Source organism: Salvelinus sp. IW2-2015, linkage group LG15 (assembly GCF_002910315.2).
Source record: "Salvelinus sp. IW2-2015 linkage group LG15, ASM291031v2, whole genome shotgun sequence".
NCBI lineage: Eukaryota > Metazoa > Chordata > Actinopteri > Salmoniformes > Salmonidae > Salvelinus > Salvelinus sp. IW2-2015.
In genome coordinates, this window is record NC_036855.1 from 4,917,003 (window position 1) to 4,925,573 (window position 8,571).

An 8,571-nucleotide genomic window follows, 5' to 3' on the forward strand; every position below is an offset into this window, starting at 1 on the left:
CAAAACATTGGTTGTTCAGTGGTTCTGAACAAAAACTCGCCCTACCCAAGTTTACCCACAGAGGCATGTGAACTTAAAAATACCGAAGAGCCATTACCTGACAATATGAAGAGAGTCTGCAGCGAAGAGCCGCGTTCTCCGCTCCCCAGCCACCCGAGTGGTGTTCGGAGAAGAGCCACACTATCCTATCCATACCCGAAACCCCTTCAATAAGCCAAGTGCGAAAACGCCGCCACTCCAATGTAAAGTTCGTCACGCAAAAGGCTTAAACCGTCCACACATTACACATCCTATTCTAAGTTCCAAGGTGAAGCAAAAGAATATGGTAGATTATTGATTTATGTCCACACATCACAAATTAGCCAGTCACTCGAATTGGTCCTGACCCCAGTAAAACTCGTTTCCCAGCTATTGTCTCTGGGACCCGAGGCTTTCCGAGGGTGCGGCAGGTTCTAAGCACTTGCAATTTCTTCCAGTGGGGCCAGAGAGGCGTCCAACTACCCTACCCTGAGTATACCAATTATCTCCCAGACGGGCTGCTTAACCAGCATTCTGGCTCTCGTAGATAATTGGGCAAAGTTCCATTAAGGGCAGACGCGCGAAGTTGGAAGCCCCAACAGAGGCAGGGCGGTCCCAGAGGTGATAATTGGGCCGACGCCCGCGCGTAGCGCCGCACCGCTAAAGGCGAAGCACCGTATATTGTAACACAAGAACTCTATTGTGTTGCTCTCTGGACAACACTGGAAACCACCCGGGGCTTGCCACATAACAAGGAAAGAGTAGCACAAAAGAGCGGGTAATAAGAAGAATAGCTACCAAACTTAATCTGCAAGGGCACGAAACCAGAGACAGGCCAATTCAGGGGCCAGGGGGCCTACTGCGGGCTTCTAGGAGGAGACACTATTTCCTACGTGATGGAGAAAAAAACACTATTTTGATAGGGTTGGTGTGTGTGCCTTCGAGTACTTGACTGCTCATTCCGAAGAGACCATAAATAACTAATATTGAAAGATTGTTTGAAGTTACCATACTTGCAGTTTGCCGCACCCAAACGGGCCGGGGGCTGTCGGAAGCCGGCCACAAGTCTTGCTTTTGTCTGCTAGGCGCTCTTACATTTTGCTGCTTGAGAGGAGAGAGGGGTTGTCATGAGCGACCGACTCACACCAGAACAGTAAAAGAGGATAGGCTGTAAAGTCACGTTCAAGTGCTCCCGACGGCTACCAAGGCAAGCGTTATACAATGTGCGCGCGCCCAGGATCCTTCCATGCCCAACAGGGACGACCCTTTTCGGAACGTTCAATCCTGTTGTCAGTCGTATGGGAAAATGTGGGATTGGGACTTCTCTTGGCCTGGGGGGAAGAAGAGAACTCATTCTTCTTGTATTTAAGTTACAAAAAGATATCTTTGACACAAAACCTCCCTCCCATAATGGAAAACTTCATTAATTAAAGTAAGAAATATTAACTTAACCAAAAAAAAACCTGTTCTGCAGAGGGAATGGGATAAAACACTAAGGAAACCCCCCTTTCAGTCTCCCCAAACAGATTTTGGGGAAAAAATTCGTTTGTTTTAGGGCCCAGTAATGTGTGGGAAACCAATCTGCAAAGGGAAGTTCACTTGCAGTTAATGTTTTGCTGGTTTGCCACTCAGGGAAGTTAAAAATGATTTGATTGGAGAACCCTCTATTGTCGTTGAAATTGTGATTGTTTTTATTAAATATGTTTATTTTGGTTTTAATTGTTGTGCTGAATTTATATTGTTTATAACAAAAAATGGTGTTGTTATTGGGTGCTTTATTTAATTTTCGTTTTATTTGTAATTGATATAACCAGTGCTCTTCTTGTAAAATTAGGGGAATTTTTAAAATCTTCAAATGGAACTCCATGTTTAAAAATTTAAGGTTTGAAAAAAAATAAAAACCCAGATTAAAATTTCCAGAGGGCACCAGAGGCATCAACCAATTGGGTCACTGGGGGCCCACCCACAGGCTGGGGCCCTGAACCCTTGGAGTATCTGCCACGGCCAGTGGAAAGGAACTTCTTCCCCCGCTGGGCCCAGGGGGCAAAAAACCCAAACAACCTTTTCCACTTTATGGTCAAAGGAGTTAGAGAGTCTGGGGAAAGGGCTCTGTTCAAAGTGGGACCCATTCGGGTCTTGGTTCCACCTTTCCCCTGGGACCCCAAGGTTCCCTCTCTGGTGGGTTCCAAAACTTCTTCCCCCATTAAAATTGATTGGAGGGTTTTTTTGACCTTTTCAATGCTGAGATATGGGTGGTTAATGTTAAAAAAATGTAGAAAAAAACTGTTGCTTGTATATTACATACCGGTCAAAAAAAAGTTTTAGTTAAACACTACTCAATTTCAAAGGCTGTTTTTCGTTTATTTTTAAATATTTCTAACATTTTAAGGAAATAATAGTGGGGAAGACACAAAAACTATGAAAAACCCACCATTATGAAAATCATGTAGTTAACCAAAAAAAAAGATGTTAAAAACAAATCAAAAAATATATTTTTATATTTGAAATTCTTCAAAGTAATAGGCCAAACCTTATTGTCTTGATTGAACAGCTTGCAAACTCTTTGCATTCTCTCAAAACAGCTGTCCATTTTGGAGGTAAGTCACGAATGGGTCATTCAAAATTGGCAAAAGGTGTGCCTTGTTTTTAAAAAGTTAAAGTTGTGGGAAATTTCTTTTCCTTCTTAAGTTTTGTTGAACCAATAAGTTTGTTGGTTTTGTGACAAGTAAGGGGTGTGTACCACCAAAGATTAAAAAGCCTTTTTTGGAAAAACCCAAAGGTTCCCAATTATGTCCGAAAAAAAACAGCCTTCCAAAATAAGGCAAGGAGAAACGGGACAGTGCGCATTCCAAATTATTAAGACATGAAAAGGGGTTTAGGTTTCAATCCGGAAACTTTGGGGAAAAAAGTTGCAGGGAAAAAGTGGCTTGGGCAGTCGCCAAATTTTTCATCAAAGCGGCTATGATGGGAAAACGGGGGCTGCCTCATTTGAGGGACCGCCACCAGGAAAGGAAGGGACCCAGAATTTACCTGTGATGCCAGAGGGGAAATTAAGTCATTAGAGTTTTACCAAGGCCTTTCAAGGAATTTTGCATCAAATAAAAATTGCTTCACCAGACTTCAAAAGTAAACAGAACAATTCCAAACATCAAACGTTCTTGGAGGACTGCGGTGAATTCCAGGGCCTTTCATGGTCCAAAAATTTGTTGCAAGAAGCCACACTTAAAAGGCCACAATAAAAAGAAGACGAGGGGGACTTGTTTGGGGCAAAGGAAAAATATGAAGAAAAATGGACATTAGACCGCTGGGGAAAAATTTCTTTCCCTTTGGTCCACCATTAATTCCGGAATTGAAAATTTTTGGTTCCAACCGCCCATTGGGTCTTTGTGAAGGATTACAGAGTAAAACAAGTTGGAAAGGGTAAGGGACCAGATGCAAGACAAATGTCGAAATTTAACCAAACCAGTTTAATAAATTTTCCCAATTAGGGGGGCAGGGCCAAAAAAAAGGGAACAGTCAAGAGGGCAGGCAAGAGGTCAGTTAATTTTCAAGGTGGGGCCAAGGTACAGGACCGGGGCAGGGGGGGGGGCAGGGCTCAGGGGTCAGGGTAGGCAGGCGTTGCTCAGAGTTTCAGACAGGCAGACGTGGTTTTCAGGGGCAGTTTGCTCAGAGGGTCAGGGGGAACAGGGCAAGGGTTTCAAAACCAGGAGGCGAAGAAAAAGAGAACGGGAACTGGAAGAAAAAGCAGGAAGCTGAGACCAAAAAAACCAAACTGTACTTGGAACAAACCCAAAGGACAAAAACTGGGGGCACAGACCAGACCAAGAAAAACAACTAAAGGTAATAAATAACACAGGGAATTTTATAGGGGAAAGGAATTGGAAACCTGGAAGGGGGGGTGGGAAGACAGGGCCCACAAAAGATTAGGGTTGAAGCAAGATTTCCAAGGTGGTGGGACAACCACCAAGTATTGTAAACGGATGATCCCGGCCATGTTGGTTCCCTCTGTTTAAGGGGGCATGGAGGAGGAGTGTTGGAGGGTTTGGTGGGGATGCCTTAGGCTGGTGACCCACTGTTCTGGTTAGTTTTATTTGGAATTTTCAAGGGCAACATTGCCAGCCATGGGCACCCCAAAAAACAAGCATCTGCAGGGCAATACGGGAAAAATCCCATCGTTTGGCGCTATAGTGGAACTATCCATTGTTTTCATTTTCAGGCAACCATGGGGAACCCAACCACAAACCCCTCCAGGGGCTGTTAAGGGGCTAATTTGACCAAAAGAAGAAGAAGTTGATTGTATTTTGCTGCAATCAAGATGGGGGCCTTAGCCTCCCACCAAATTGCTTCTGACCGCCCAAAAAACCAAATTGAGAATGGTTTTGGGATGAGTGGACCACAGAAGTGAAGGGAAAAGCAGGCCCAAACCAAATGCTCCAGGATATTGGGTGGAACCCTTCCAGACGACTTGGTTGGAAAAAGCAATTCCAGTGAAGGCTGGTTGAGAGAATCGCAAGAGTTGGCAAAAGTGTCATCAAAGGAAAAAGGGGTGGCTACTTGAAAGTAATCTCCATAAAATAATATATTTGATTTGTTTAACAACACTTTTTGGATACTACAGTGGATTCCATAATGTTTGGTTTTTTTTCATAGTTTTGGATGTCTTCACTAATTATTCTTAAACAATGTAGGAAAAATATTAAATAATAGAAGAAAAACTTTTTTGGAAATGACTAAGTTGTCACGACACCCACACCACCACACAACCAACACCCACCACCAACACACACACAACAACACACCCACCACACACACACCCCAACACCACCCACCACAAAAACCAACCACCCAACCACACCCACAAACCACCAACCCACACCAACACACCATCGCCACAACACACAACATTTCGATATATGATCATTTTATTTTGAGCCAGTTTGCTACATCAGGAATTAATCTGCAGAAAACAGGAATGTGGAGTGTCTTACAGTATGTGGATTATAATCCATGGACATTTTTTGTAGGGTTGATACATTTTTCGTTAGATCAATCTGACATTTCAAATGGAAATTACAAAACGTTAGAAGCCTTTAAAACTCAAAAAACAGTTACAAGTTTGCATTACCTGCTTTGCAAGAAATTCTCAGCAACAAAAAACTGATCAAATTAAAGATCCTAATCTGTACACTGCACTCATAGTCATGCAGAAGCTTGTGCAGGGTTGATTTCTAATGCTTCCATGCTTCTGACCTTCTTGACCTTCTTCTTGGCCGTGTGTCTGTGTCATGACTGTGTGTGTAATCGTGTGTCACTGACTGTGGTGTAATCGTGTGTCAGATTGTGTGTGTAACTTGTGTGTCACTGACTGTGTGTAAAACTTGTGCTCCCTGACAGGATGAGCCTGTTGGCAAAGTACTGCATGCATCGATCTCCACACTGTCAAACTGACTTCTGCCAGATAGCCAAGGCCATCCACATGTGCCTACATCCCCTACTTGAGTAGGAGATCAGAGACATCAACACCATCTGTTACACTCTATCGCCGACTTGTTACACACACTAGAGCATTGGGCAGTAACCAAAAGGTTGCTGGATCGAATCCTGAGCGGACACAGGTAGAAATATGTAGCTTCTGCCGTGAGCAAGGCAGTTAACCACTGTTCCCCTGGCGCTGAAGACGTGGATTGTTGATTATGGAAGCCCCGCACCTCTCTGATTCAGAGGGTGGGTTAAATGCGGAAGACACATTCAGTTGAATGCATCAGTTTGTTCGACTGACTAGGTTTTCTCACAGACCACACTTTTGTTGAAATTGATAACACATCTGACAAACTCCTCCACAGTTACACAGAGGCATGACTCAATCAAAATTAAACGCTTTTTAAAAACAGCCTGTGTGATATAAAGAAGCATGAAGAGGGTTTCAGGGAATTTTAATAGGATATCTCTCTATCTCTCTCTAGGTTGAAGCTACTGATCTCTACGGCTGTCCTAATCGATCTACTGAGAAGGAGATCAGAGACATCAACCCACTCGTACACTCTACCCGCTGACTTGATACACACACACAGACACACTTATTGTTGAAATTGGTATCACTCTGACAAAACTCCTCCACAGTTACCACAGAGCATGACTGTAATACAGCCTGTGTGATATAAAGAATGAAGAGTGCCCACAGCACAAGTGTGTCAAGGGCACTCCTTCCATCACCTCCTTCATACAGTGATGGTGGTGTCAGGCAAGCTTTATCCACATTACATCTATCTAGTCAAGGTACAAATATGTTGTAGATTTGTTATTTATTTTTTTACATGCTGATTGCTAGTGAAAGTTTTCCCATTATCTAAGGCGGCAGGTAGCCTAATGGTTAGCTCGTTGGCCTGTAACTGAAAGGTTGCTAGATCGAATCCGAGCTGATAAGTCTGAACAAGGCAGTTAAGAAGGTTAAGAAACTACTTAGGAGGGGAACCACAACTGATCACTGCTCTACTCCAACCATGGTCCTTCCATGGCAGGGGGAATGGATGACATGTTTGCGAACACCAATGACTGTTTGTGCCTTCATTCTGTTTACCAACTTTGAAACTAAAATGTTCTTCAAGTAAATATGTTTTAATAAAATGTTCTTTACAAAATGCTTTAAAAGTTGTCCTTGTGCCAGAGTGGAGCTCCCGGGTGGCTCTGGGCGTTAGTAAATTCAGAGCGTTGTCAGATGTCCCGTTAGTAAATTCAGAGCGTTGTCAGATTGTCCCGTTAGTAAATTCAGAGCGTTGTCAGATTGTCCCGTTAGTAAAATTACAAGCGTTGTCAGATGTCCCGTTAGTAAATTCAGAGCGTGTGTCAGATTGTCCCGTTAGTAAATTCAGAGCGTTGCAGATTGTCCCGTTAGTAAATTTCAGAGCAGTTTCAGATTGTTTCCGTTTAGTAAATTAGGGCGTTGTCAGATTGTCCCGTTAGTAAATTCAGAGCGTTTGGCAGATTGTCCCGTTAGTAAAATTCAGAGCGTTGTCAGATTGTCCCGTTAGAAATTCAGAGCGTTGTCAGATTGTTCCCGTTAGTAAATTCAGAGCGTTTGTCAGATTGTCCGTAGTAAATTCAGAGCGTTGTCAGATTGTCCCGTTAGTAAATTCAGAGCGTTGTCAGATTGTTCCCCGTTAGTAAATTCAGAGCGTTGTCAGATTGTCCCTTAGTAAATTCAGAGCGTTGTCAGATTGTCCGTTAGTAAATTCAGAGCGTTGTCAGATTGTCCCGTAGTAAAATTCAGAGCGTTGTCAGATTGTCCCGTTAGTAAATTCAGAGCGTTGTCAGATTGTCCCGTTAGTAAATTCAGAGCGTTGTCAGATTGTCCGTTAGTAAATTCAGAGCGTTGTCAGATTGTCCCGTTAGTAAATTCAGAGCGTTGTCAGATTGCCCGTTAGTAAATTCAGAGCGTTGTCAGATTGTCCCGTTAGTAAATTCAGAGCGTTGTCAGATTGTCCCGTTAGTAAATTCAGAGCGTTGTCAGATCCCGTTAGTAAATTTAGAGGCGTTGTCAGATTCCCGTTAAGTAAATTCAGAGCGTTGGTCAGATTGTCCCGTTAGTAAATTCAGAGCATTGCTCAGATTGTCGCGTTAGTAAATTCAGAGCGTTGTCAGACGTTGTCGTCGTGTATAAATTCAGAGCGTTTGTCAGATTGTCCCGTTAGTAAATTCAGAGCGTTGTCAGATTGTCCCGTTAGAATTCAGAGCTTTGCTCAGATTGTCCCGTTAGTTAAAATTCAGAGCATTGTCAGAATTGTGGGACAATCTGACAACGCTCTGAATTTACTAACGGGACAGTCTGACAACGCTCTGAATTTACTAACGGGACAATCTGACAACGCTCTGAATTTACTAACGGGACAATCTGACAACGCTCTGAATTTACTAATGCGACAATCTGACAACGCTCTGAATTTAGTAACGCCCAGAGCACACCCGGGAGCTCACTCTGGCACAAGGACAACTTTTAAGCATTTGTAAAGAACATTTTATTAAAACATATTTACTTGAAGAACATTTTAGTTTCAAAGTTTGGTAACAGAATGAAGGCACAAACAGTCATTGTGTTCGCAAACATGTCATCCATTCCCCCTGCCATGGAAGGACCATGGTTGGAGTAGAGCAGTGATCAGTTGTGGTTCCCCTCCTAAGTAGTTCTTACCTTCTTAACTGCCTTGTTCAGTACCTTATCAGCTCGGATTCGATCTAGCAACCTTTCAGTTACAGGACTAACGAGCTAACCATTAGGCTACCTGCCGCCTCTAGATAATGGGAAACTTTCACTAGCAATCAGCATGTAAAAAAATAAATAACAAATCTACAACATATTTGTACCTTGACTAGATAGATGTAATGTGGATAAAGCTTGCCTGACACCACATCACTGTATGAAGGAGGTGATGGAAGGAGTGCCCTTGACACACTTGTGCTGTGGGCACTCTTCATTCTTTATATCACACAGGCTGTATTTACAGTCATGCCTCTGTGGTAACTGTGGAGGAGTTTGTCAGATGTGATACCAATTTCAAC